The sequence below is a fragment of the Mustela putorius genome, unplaced genomic scaffold (assembly GCF_011764305.1).
Source record: "Mustela putorius furo isolate JIRA1106 unplaced genomic scaffold, ASM1176430v1.1 tig00000475_pilon_pilon_pilon, whole genome shotgun sequence".
Lineage (NCBI taxonomy): Eukaryota > Metazoa > Chordata > Mammalia > Carnivora > Mustelidae > Mustela > Mustela putorius.
The window spans coordinates 71,043-83,687 of record NW_025421394.1 but is presented as its reverse complement, the minus strand read 5'-3'; the positions used below and the strand labels follow the sequence as shown (position 1 = coordinate 83,687).

The 12,645-nt window shown below is 43.1% G+C and overlaps 1 pseudogene; it reads left to right on the top strand.

The window, feature by feature from the left end:
• The first annotated feature begins 10,630 nt into the window (after window positions 1-10,630).
• On the top strand, window positions 10,631-11,248 carry LOC123392244 (annotated as a pseudogene).
• Window positions 11,249-12,645: the final 1,397 nt, after the last annotated feature.

Sequence of the window (12,645 nt, the reverse complement as noted above, 5' to 3'; positions counted from 1 at the left end):
ATAAACAAAAGGGGGAGGGAGCCAACAGAGGAGACTGATTGGAAACTAATACCCCAATACAAGAGTGCCCTGCGTCTGGGGACCAGCATTATCTTGCAATCTGGTTGAAAGCAATCAAAAAGAGCAAAGGATCGCAAGGGGAAACTGTGGGAATCGGGGCAGTAAGGACAGGGGTTTAAGTCCTCGGACCAAGGACATCCACCTATGGTGCTGAACTAGAGAGTGTGGTGGAGAAACCAGGTCTTGGTGCCTGAGCCTCCATTGCACCTGAGGACACGTGGGGTCTGGCTCCCCTGAGGGGCTAGGAGCCTGGCCAGACAGCAGAATGCTTCACCGTGCTATCAGAGCCTGAGACTCCTGAGCCCCACACCTTTCCCTGAGAGAGGAGCCGTGCAGGCTCCAGCCTGGTGTTCTTGACCTGGAAAGACCAGGCACTCCCAGCTCAGGCCAGCGAGAAAATCTTAGTGTGCGATCACTGCTTGGAACCTCTCCGGTGGTCTGCAGCAGCCCAGACAGCCACCACTGCCATGGTTTTGGGTACAAGCAGAAGATCCTGTGTCCCCAGAGACCGCCACTCGGAACCTGCTCTGCCAGCAGCTGAGGGGAATCTTATGTGCTTTGCAGCACCCACAGGGGAGCACACTGAGGCTTCTCTCTGAGACGGAGGTCGAGGTGCAGTTGGCTTTCCTCTAAACCCCCCAAAACCATCAAAAGCTGTCAAGGCGAAAGAAAAAAAATGAACAAACATAAAAACCTCCAGAGTAACTTTTGTAGCAACATGGACGGGACTGGAGGAGATGATGCTGAGTGAAATAAGTCAAGCAGAGAGAGACAATTATCATATGGCTTCACTTATTTGTGGAGCATAACAAAGAGCATGGAGGACAAGGGGAGTTAGAGAGGAGAAGGAAGTTGGGGGAAAATTGGAAGGGGAGGTGAGTCATGAGAGACTATGGACTCTGAAAAAACAATATGAGGGGTTTGAAGTGGAGAGGAGTGGACGGTTGGGGGAGCCAGGTGGTGGGTATTGGAGAGAGCACGGATTGCATGGAGCACTGGGTGTGGTGCAAAAACAATGAATACTGTTATGCTGAAAATAGATTAAAAAAAAAAAAAAAAACCTCCCAAGAAGAAAAGCCTGAAAGACCAGTTTTCTCAGAGCCCACCACGTTGGGGGGGAGGGGACTTAACTCAGGGAACATCATAGACTGAAAACCACATGGCAAGGCCCTCCCCCAGAAAACCAACGTGGGGGGGGGGGGGGCAAGAGAAAAAGACAAGAGAAAAAAACACCACTACTTCATAGGACAACTTTTATTTTTAACTCGTTCCCACTATTCTGGTTCATTTTTTTAATATAGATAATTTTATAACCTATTTACCATAACAGTGAGATATCCAGTACATCAAATTCCATAATAAGGGGGGACAAGATGGCAGGGGAGTAGGAGGAGGCGCCTTTTCAGCCAGTACCCCAAAGGGAGCTGATTACTTACCAAAGAACTCCATTCGCCCATGAAATCAGCCTGAGATCAGAATTATACACGTCTGGATCTCTACAGGGTCAGAAGACGCCAGTGGGCAGGTAAAGCGGAGTGGGAAGGCGGACTGATATCGGAAGATAAACAAAAGGGGGAGGGAGCCACCAGAGGCGACATGTTGGAAAGTAATACCCTAACACAAGCGAGAGTGCCCTGCATCTGGGGACCAGCATTAACCTGGAGACTGGTTGAAAGCACTCCAAAAGCACAAAGGATCGCGGGGGGGGGGGGGGGGGCAATGGGGCAGCTAGGGACAGGGAATTGCAGGGGGAAGTTCTGGGAATCAGGGTGGTTAGGGACAGAGGCTTAAGTCCCCAGTCCCAGGACAGCCTCCCCGGTGCTGAGGCAGAGAGAGTGCAGCGGAGAAACCAGGTCTTGGTCCCTAAGCCGCCAGCGCACCGAGAATGCCTGGGTTCTAGCTCCTGTGACAGGATGGTAGACACGCAGGTTGGCAGAACGCGCAAGCCCTGCTACAAAGCCTGAGATACTGAGATACGCGCACAAGTCCCTCATGCTCCCCTGAGAGAGTTACAAAGGCCCAGCCGGCGCTCTTTGACCCGCGCCATTGTTTCAAAGCCTAAGCCACACGCCCCAAACTCTCCCCTGACAGAGGTTCACAAAAGCCCAGCCTGGTGCTCTCAGACCTGCACCGCGTTCTCAGTGCCTGAGACACGTGCGCGACCCATAGCTGCTCCTGAAAGAAGTGCAAGCAAGCCGGGCACTCTTAGAACCAGCAAGACCAGGCACTCCCAGCCCGGGCCAGCGGCAAAATCTCAGTGTGCAATTGCTGCTTGGAACTTCTCTGGCAGTCCGGAGCTCCCAGACAGCCACCACTTCCTTGGCATTGGGTACAAGCAAAAGATCCTGCGCCCCCAGGGTCTACAACTTGGAACCTGCTCTGCCAGCAGCCAAGGGGGAACTTATTTAGGCTCTGCACCCAGACTGAGGCTTCTCTCTGAGAGGGAGATGAGGGTGCGGTTTGTTTTCCTCTAAAACTACAAAAAACATCAAAAGCGGTCAAGGTGAGAGGGAAAAAAAAGTGAACAAACATAAAAACCGCCAGAGAACAAAAGCCTGAAAAAAAAACCAGTTTCCTCAGAGCCCACCTCCTTGAGGGGGGGCAGAAGACTTAACTCAGGAAACATCATTGACTGACAACCCACGTGGCAGGCCCCTCCCCCAGAAAACAAACCAAGAAAGAAAAAGAAAAAAAAGGTACTACAAGAGAACAACCACTACTTCATAGGAAAATTGTATTGCTGCCTCATTCCCACTATTCCGGAACATTTTTTTTTTTCTTTTACACATAGGTAATTTTTTTAACCTATTTACCATCACAGAGAGCTGTACAGTATATCAAATTCCATAATACCCTTCTAGCCTGAACATTTTGATGCACACACCTCTGTTTTTCTTTTGCATTTTTATTTTTTGAATTCCTTTTTTTTTTATTTTAGTTTAGTAGAGTCTAGTTTATTCCTTTTTATTTTTATCCTCTAATATTCATAGGGAGTTAAACTTCAAAGTAATCCCCTTTCCCCAATCAATACTACCCCTATAGGTAAACCAATTTTTAATCCCCTTTATCTTAGGAAAGTTGAGTCCTTTAACAAACATATCAAGATACATCCAGGAAGAATCAAAACACCTTCCTCACACACACTGAGAATTTATAAGAATTCTCCCATCTTCTTCTTCCACCAGTGTTTCTGTGTTTCTGTGTTTGTCCTGATAGCATATAATCTTACACTTGGGGTTCTTTTTGATGAGGTTCTTCCTTTATTTGCATATATTTTTTTCTCTTTTCATATACTTGTATCAGTCTTTTTGTCTCTTTTAGTTTCTCTACTTCATAAATCTTACCTTGGGGCCCATCTGCGCTGAACCTTGTCTTTCATCTTCCCTTTCTTTCCTCTCTCTCTCTCTCTCTCTCTCTCTTTCTTTTACTTTTTCTTTTTCTTTTCTTTTGTATCTCATTTGTGTGGGGAATCCTGATTGCTCAGAAGTGTTCCAGGGTGCACCTTGACTGCTCCACAGTTGAGACATCCAGCTACATCTGTTCAGTCATCTCCATCCAAAATGAGTAGGAGGAGAAATGCCCAACAGAAGAAAAATACAGAGGATGGACCTTCTGCAACAGAGCTAACAGCGATCAACATAGACAATATGTCGGAAAGAGAATTCAGGCTAACAATTATCCAGGCAATAGCTAGGTTGGAGAAAGCCATGGATGACCAAACGGAATTGATTAGGGCCGAACTGAAAGTGACCAGACAGGATGTTCACAATGTTAGGGCAGAGCTTAAAGCCACCAGGGAGGAGGTTCACAATGCTCTCAATGAGTTCCAATCTAATCTAAACTCTCTCAAAGCTAGGGTAACTGAGACAGAAGATAGAATTAGTGATCTGGAGGACAAACAGAGAGAAAGGATCAGGAGGAAGCCTGGAACAAACAGCTTAGAAACCACGAAAACAGAATCAGGGAAATAAATGATGCCATGAAGCATTCCAACATCAGAATTATTGGAATCCCTGAAGGGGTGGAGAAAGAAAGAAGTCTAGAAGATATAGTGGAACAAGTCCTTCATGAAAATTTTCCCAATCTCACAAATGGAAATAGCGTTCATGTACTAGAGGCTGAAAGATCTCCACCCAAGATTATAATTCCAAAAAAAATCACGACAACTGATAGTCAAGAGGAATTATAATGGTAGGTATAATCTCTTGAAAGCTGCAACGGCAAAGAGGCTCCTTACTTACAGAGGGAAGCCCATCAGAATAACGTCAGACCTGTCCACAGAGACCTGGCAAGCCAGAAAAGGCTGGCAAGATATATTCAGGGCATTAAATGAGAAGAACATGCAGCCAAGAATACTTTATCCAGCAAGACTGACATACAAAATGGATGGAGAGATAAAGAGTTTCCAAAACCGACAAGGCTTAAAAGACTATGCAACCACCAAGCCGACACTGCAGGAAATATTAAGGGGGGTTCTATAAAAGAGGAAAAATCCTAAGAATAGCATTGAACAGAAATATAGAGACAGTCTACACAAAGAAATACTTCAAAGGTAACTCGATGTCAATAAAAACGTATCTATCAATAATCACTCTCAATGTGAATGGCCTAAAAGTGCCCATAAAATGGCACAGGGATGCAGACTGGATAAAACGACAGGACCCATCCAGATGTTGTCTACAAGAGACCCATTTTGAACTTAAATATACAACCAGACTGAAAGTGAAGGGATGGAGAAGCATCTTTCATGCCAATGGGCCTCAAAAGAAGGCAGGGGTAGCGATTCTCATATCAGATAAATTAGACTTTAAAGACTGTAGTCAGAGATACAAAAGGACACTACATAATCCTTAAAGGGACTATCCACCAAGATGATCTAACAATTGTAAATATCTATGCTCCCAATATGGGAGCAGCCAATTACTTAAGAAAATTGTTAATCAAGATAAAGAGTCATCTTGATATGAATACTCTAATCTTAGGAGATCTTAACATGTCTCTCTCAGAAATAGACAGATCATCAAAGCAGAAAATCATTAAAGAAACAAGAGCATTGAGTGACATATTGGACCAGATGGACCTCATAGATATATACAAAACATTCCACCCTACAACAACAGAATACTCATTCTCCTCAAGCACACACGGAACCTTCTCCAGAAGAGACCACATACTGGGTCACAAATCAGGACTCAATCAATACCAAAAGACTGAGATTATTCCATGCTTATTCTCAGATCACAAGGCTTTGAAACTGGAGCTCAATCACAAGGAAAAGTTCAGAAGGAATTCAAACACCTGGAAGCTAAAGACCACCTTGCTTAAGAATGCTTGGATCAACCAGGAGATCAAAGAAGAACTGAAACAATTCATGGAAACCAATGAGAATGAAGACACTTCAGTTGAAAAGCTATGGAACACAGCAAAGGCGCTCCTAAAGGGGAAATAGATAGCCATCCAAGCCTCCATCAAAAAATTGAAAAATCCAGAATACACCAGCTGTCTCTACACCTTAAAGAACTGGAGAATCAACAACAAATCAAACCCATGGAATGGGAGAAGATATTGGCAAATGACAGTACAGACAAAAGGTTCATATCCAGAATCAATAATGAACTTCTCAAACTCAACACACATGGAACAGGCAAACATATCAAAAAATTGGCAGAAGAAATAGAAAGCCTGAACAGACCCATAACCAGTAAGGAGATTGAAACAGTCATTAAAAATCTCCAAACAAACAAAAGCCCAGGGCCAGACGGCTTCCCGGGGGAATTCTACCAAACATTTAAAGAAGAACTAATTCCTATTCTCCTGAAACTGTTCCAAAAAATAGAAATGGAAGGAAAACTTCCAAACTCATTTTATGAGGCCAGCATCACCTTGATCCCCAAACCAGACAAGGATCCCATCAAAAAAGAGAGCTATAGACCAATATCCTTGATGAACACAGATACGAAAATACTCAACAAAATACTAGCCAATAGGATTCAACAGTACATTAAAAGGATTATTCACCACGACCAAATGGGATTTATTCCAGGGCTGCAAGGTTGGTTCAACATCCGCAAATCAGTCAATGTGATACAACACATCAATAAAAGAAAGAACAAGAACCATATGATACTCTCAATAGATGCTGAAAAAGCATTTGACAAAGTACAGCATCCCTTCCTTATCAAAACTCTTCAAAGTGTAGGGATAGAGGGCACATACCTCAATATCATCAAAGCCATCTATGAAAAACCCACCGCAAATATCAATCTCAATGGAGAAAAACTGAAAGCTTTTCCGATAAGGTCAGGAACACTGCAGGGATGTCCATTATCACCACTGCTATTCAACATAGTACTACTAGAGGTCCTAGCCTCAGCAATCAGACAACCAAAGGAAATTAAAGGCATCCAAATTGGCAAAGAAGAAGTCAAATTATCACTCTTCGCAGATGATATGATACTATATGTGGAAAACCCTAAAGACTCCACTCCAAAACTGCTAGAACTTATACAGGAATTCAGTAAAGTGTCAGGATATAAAATCAATGCACAGAAATCAGTTGCATTTCTCTACACCAACAGCAAGACAGAAGAAAGAGAAATTAAGGAGTCAATCCCATTGACAATTGCACCCAAAACCATAAGATACCTAGGAATAAACCTAACCAAAGAGGCACAGAATCTATAGTCAGAAAACTATAAAGTACTCATGAAGGAAATTGAGGAAGACACAAAGAAATGGAAAAATGTTCCATGCTCCTGGATTGGAAGAATAAATATTGTGAAAATGTCTATGCTACCTAAAGCAATCTACACATTTAATGCAATTCCTATCAAAGTACCATCCATCTTTTTCAAAGAAATGGAACAAATAATCCTAAAATTTATATGGAACCAGAAAAGACCTCGAATAGCCAAAGGGATATTAAAAAAGAAAGCCAAAGTTGGTGGCATCACAATTCCGGACTTCAAGCTCTATTACAAAGCTGTCATCATCAAGACAGCATCATACTGGCACAAAAACAGACACATAGATCAATGGAACAGAATAGAGAGCCCAGAAATAGACTCTCAACTCTACAGTCAACTATACTTCGACAAAGCAGGAAAGAATGTCCAATGGAAAAAAGACAGCCTCTTCAATAAATGGTGCTGGGAAAATTGGACAGCCACATGCAGAAAAATGAAATTGGACCATTTCCTTACACCACACACGAAAATAGACTCAAAATGGATGAAGGACCTCAATGTGCGAAAGGAATCCATCAAAATCCTTGAGGAGAACACAGGCAGCAACCTCTTCGACCTCAGCCGCAGCAACAAATTCCTAGGAACAACGCTAAAGGCAAGGGAAGCAAGGGCAAAAATGAACTATTGGGATTTCATCAAGATCAAAAGCTTTTGCACAGCAAAGGAAACAGTTAACAAAATCAAAAGACAACTGACAGAATGGGAGAAGATATTTGCAAACGACATATCAGATAAAGGACTAGTGTCCAGAATCTATAAAGAACTTAGCAAACTCAACACCCAAAGAACAAATAATCCAATCAAGAAATGGGCAGAGGACATGAACAGACATTACTGCAAAGAAGACATCCAGATGGCCAACAGACACATGAAAAAGTGCTCCATATCACTCGGCATCAGGGAAATACAAATCAAAACCACAATGAGATATCACCTCACACCAGTTAGAATGGCTAAAATCAACAAGTCAGGAAATGACAGATGCTGGCGAGGATGTGGAGAAAGGGGAACCCTCCTACACTGTTGGTGGGAATGCAAACTGGTGCAGCCACTCTGGAAAACAGCATGGAGGTTCCTCAAAATGTTGAAAATAGAACTGCCCTATGACCCAGCAATTGCACTACTGGGTATTTACCCTAAAGATACAAACGTAGTGATCCGAAGGGGCACATGCACCCGAATGTTTATAGCAGCAATGTCCACAATAGCCAAACTATGGAAAGAACCTAGATGTCCATCCACAGATGAATGGATCAAGAAGAGGTGGTATATATACACAATGGAATACTATGCAGCCATCAAAAGAAATGAAATCTTGCCATTTGCGACAACATGGATGCAACTAGAGCGTATCATGCTTAGTGAAATAAGTCAAGCAGAGAAAGACAACTATCATATGATCTCCCAGTTATGAGGAAGTGGTGATGCAACATGGGGGATTAAGTGGGTAGGAGAAGAATCAATGAAACAAGATGGGATTGGGAGGGAGACGAACTATAAGTGACTCTTAATCTCACAAAACAAGCTGAGGCTTGCTGGGGGCAGGTGGTTTGGGATAAGGGGGTGGGATTATGGACATTGGGGAGGGTATGTGCTTTGGTGAGTGCTATGAAGTGTGTAAACCTGGTGATTCACAGACCTGTACCCCTGGGGATAAAAATATATGTTTATAAAAAATAAAAAATTATATTAAAATTTCAAAAAAAAAAAAAAGACATACAAATGGCTATCAGACACATGAAAAAATGTACATCATCATTAGCCCTCAGGGACATTGAAATTAAAACCACATTGAGATACCACCTTACACCAGTTAGAATGGCCTAAATTAACAAAACAGGAAACAACATGTGTTGGAGCGGATGTGGAGAAAGAAGAACCCTCTTCCACTCTTGGTGGGAATGCAAGTTGGTGCAGCCTCTTTGGAGAACCGTGTGGAGATTCCTCAAGAAATTAAAAATTGACCTTCCCTATGACCCAGCCATTGCACTCCTGGGTATTTACCCCAAAGATACAGATGTCGTGAAAAGAAGGGCCTTCTGTACCCAATTTTATAGCAGCAATGGCCACAGTAGCCAAACTGTGGAAAGAACCAAGATGCCCTTCAACAGACGAATGGATAAGGAAGATGTGGTCCATATACACTATGGAGTATGATGCCTCCATCAGAAAGGATGAATACCCAACTTTTGTAGCAACATGGATGGGACTGGAGGAGATTATGCTGAGTGAAATAAGTCAAGCAGAGAGAGACAATTATCATATGGTTTCACTTATTTGTGGAGCATAACAAATATCATGGAGGACAAGCGGTGTTAGAGAGAAGGGACTTGGGTAAATTGGAAGGGGGGGGTGAATCATGGGACTATGCACTCTGAAAAGCAATCTGAGGGTTTTGAAGGGGTGGGGAGTGGGAGGTCAGGGTACCAGGTGGTGGGTATTATAGAGGGCACAGATTGCATGGAGCACTGGGTGTGGTGCAAAAATAATGAATACTGTTATGCTGAAAATAAATAAAAAATAAATTTCAAAAGTTTAAAAAAAAGAAAGATAGTGAACAAGTGACTAAACCACCTGGAGTCACCACACTCCAATTTCAAGCTAGATTACAAAGCTGACTCATGAGAATGTTAGGGTTGAGAAGACCTCAACCCAGGGAGGCACGGAGGAACGACACCAAGGCGGCTCTTTCTCCAACAGCAAGGGTTTTATTGTTCCAGCATGCTGGGGCTCTGCAGCATTCCTGAAAACCAGGCGGAGACTGAGAGTCCCAATCCAAGGGAGTATGGGGTTTTTATGCATTTTTAGACAAAGTCTTGTCACAAAGCCATAATCACAGTGACCTCTTTACATAGTTACAGTTCCTGGTAAGCTCTGCACAGTTTACATTTTTTAGCCATATCTTGTGCTCACTTCGGCAGCACATAGACATTTTTTAGCCATATCTTATCATCCGGGTGTAGCTGGGCGGCTGTGAAACTAGGACAAAACAGTTCTCTTCTTTGTTAACCATAAGCACAATTCAAAGACACCTCCTAAGCAGGGAACGTGCTCAGGATGCGGGGCAAGGGCAGGGAAGGTCATGTTCTTATGTTTCAAATTTCTAGCCACAAGGCTAGTGAAGCAGTTACAAAAAGCAAGTTAAGCAAGTTAGCAGAAGCTTTACACAGTTAACTCTTTCAGCCCTGGATCCCTTCAAAAACAGCATGGTGCTGGCACAAAAGCAGACACACAGGACAATGGAACACAACAGAAAGGTTGGAAACTGATAGTCCTAGTACTTTTGCAAAGTTTATCCATTTATATATTGAAGGTATATTTAAATTTGGCTCTCATAGAACTCTTAACTCTGAATGGGAATTTATATTTTGATGTCCTGTTCCAACATTTTTAAACAATAAATGCATTTTTAAACACTTTATTTATTTATTTGACAGGCAGGGATAACAAGTTGTCAGAGAGGCAGGCAGAGAGAGGGGGGTCCTGAAGCAGACTCCCTGGCCCACCAGAAAGCCCGATGGGGGTGCTCAATGCCGGGAATCCGGGATCATGAACTGAGCCAAAGGCAGAGGCTTTAACCCACTGAGATGCCCAGGGGCCCAATAAATGCATTTTTTAAACAAACAAACAAAAAAAGAATACTGCATATTTTCAAAGTGCCATCTAAACAAAGTGATCCACAAACAATGCAATCTTTGTTTTTAACTTGTAAAGAATTGAACCTGAGTCTGGAGCTAACTATATACTCAGAGGACATGCAAATAGGGTCTTCCCTCCACTGAATAAAACAGCCCAGCCTGGACCATGCAGCTGGGAGAGGAGCCCCAGTCCTAGGATTTCCAGGTGTTTACATTCACTGAGCAGGCAGAACACAGAGAACTCACCATGGAGTTTGTGCTGGGCTGGGTTTTCCTTGTTGTTCTTTTACAAGGTAATTTCTAGAGAACCAAAGAAATTGAGGATGTGAATGGATATGAGTGAGAGAAACCATGGGTGTATGACAGATTCCTGACTGGGATGTCTTGTGTCTGCAGATGTCCAGTGTGAGGTGCAGCTGGTGGAGTCTGGGGGAGACATGGTGAAGCCTGGGGGGGTCCCTGAGACTCTCCTGTGCAGCCTCTGGATTCACCTTCAGCAGCTACGGCATGAGCTGGGTCCGCCAGACTCCAGGGATGGGGCTGCAGTGGGTCACATACGTTAGCAGTGGTGGAAGTAGCATAAGCTATTCAGACTCTGTGAAGGGCCGACTCACCATCTCCAGAGACAACGGCAAGAACACGCTGTATCTGCAGATGAATAGCCTGAGAGCCGAGGACACGGCCATGTATTACTATGTGAGAGACACAGTGAGGGGGCATCAGTGTGAGCCCAGACACAAACCTCAAACTACAACGGTATCAGACCAGCAGAGGGTGCACACTCCTCACCAGTTCTGTCTTTAGTCCCAGGAGCAGGTGCACATGGAGTCTATGACATATTTCCTGTTAGGGTCTGGGGTTTCCTCTCCATAGAGCCGTTTCCCCAAAGGAGCCTCCTTGGCATTATTCTGTGCTTACCTATTCACTCTCTGACTTGGAATCTTAGTTGTATCAGGAAGAGAAATATACTAACATGCAAAAAAAAAAAAAAGAGTCAGTTACATTAGTTTCCTCTTGTCCTTAAATACCAATAAATTACAAATATCCTGATGCAGGTCAACAAAACCTTTAAAAGAATCTCAGTGGCACTCACTGTGGATCACAAAAACCTCCAGTGGAGCCAGAAGACCACATACACACACACACACACACACACACACACACACGCACACACACATATAAAACCTCCACTGAAAAAAATAAAATTAAATTTAAGAAAATAGTATAAAACCGTTACCACCATCCTGTAATTTTTCTGCAGTAAAGGTGGTCCTAAGACAGAAATACACAGCATAGGCCTGAAGAAGGAAGAAAAATCTAAACCTAACATTACACCTAAAGATGTTAGAGAAATAGCAGTAGCTGAATCCTAAATAGAGCAGAAGGAAGGAAAGAGCAAGATTAGAGCAGAAAGAGATTATATAGAAACTAAGAAACACAGAACAGATCAAAGAAACCAGGGTCTGCATATGTTTTCTAATTCAATTAGCTGAGAAATAGTACATCATTGACTTTTGATATAATATTCAATGCTCCATCTGTTCAGTATAAAACTCTATACTCATCACGTCGCATGATTCTTTGGGGAAAAAACCACAATACACCTGAGAATCCTCTACCTAAGTTTACTAAAATGAAACAGAAAGAGCCCAAGTAAATAACAAAGAAATCTATCTGGGCCAGTGTGTCATTCAAAGCCCTTATTTCCTTGGTGCATGAACAATGAATTCTGGAGCACTGAAAAGAAATTAAAAAAAAAAACATGAAAAAAGTCTATTTTCTTTTTTAATGTTCACTTAGCCTGCATATAGTGCATCATCAGTTTTGATGTAGTGTTCAAAGATTCATTAGTTGTGTGTAACACCCAGTGCTCATCGCATCACCTGCCCTCCTTAATCCCCATCACCTGCCTACCCCATCCCCCACCACCCTCACTTCTGCAATCCTTGTTTGTTTCCCAGATCCACAGTCTCTCATGGCTTGTCTCCTTCCCTGATTTTTACTTTTCAGAGTTCCAGCATACACTGTTTATGCACCACACCCAGTGCTGCATGCAGTACGCGTCCTCCTCAATACCCACCACCAGGCTCACCCATCCCGCCACCCCCTCCACTCCCAAACCCTCAGTTTGTTTCTCACAGTCCACGGTCTCTCATGCTTCATCTCCCCCTCCGATTTGCCACAATTCAGTTTTCCCTTAA